The sequence below is a fragment of the Rutilus rutilus genome (assembly GCF_951802725.1).
Source record: "Rutilus rutilus genome assembly, chromosome: 20".
In the NCBI taxonomy this organism is placed as follows: Eukaryota; Metazoa; Chordata; class Actinopteri; order Cypriniformes; family Leuciscidae; genus Rutilus; species Rutilus rutilus.
In genome coordinates this window covers 904800-905000 of record NC_140225.1, presented here as the reverse complement: position 1 = coordinate 905000, position 201 = coordinate 904800, and positions in this window count along the sequence as shown.

The window sequence follows — 201 nt, the reverse complement described above, 5'->3', positions numbered from 1 at the left end:
ATTGAAATTCACTTTATTTCATTAATATGCTCTGCAATTAGTTGTATGTTAGATTTAACAAGCATTTTTTGTGATTGTAAATGCGGAATCTGCCATTTTACTTTTTTTTTTTTGAAAGGTCGTAGTTTTCCATCTTTAGGGGATCCAGTAAATTACACATTTCTGAGGAGCATTAAAACACAATAATGAAGCGAACACTGA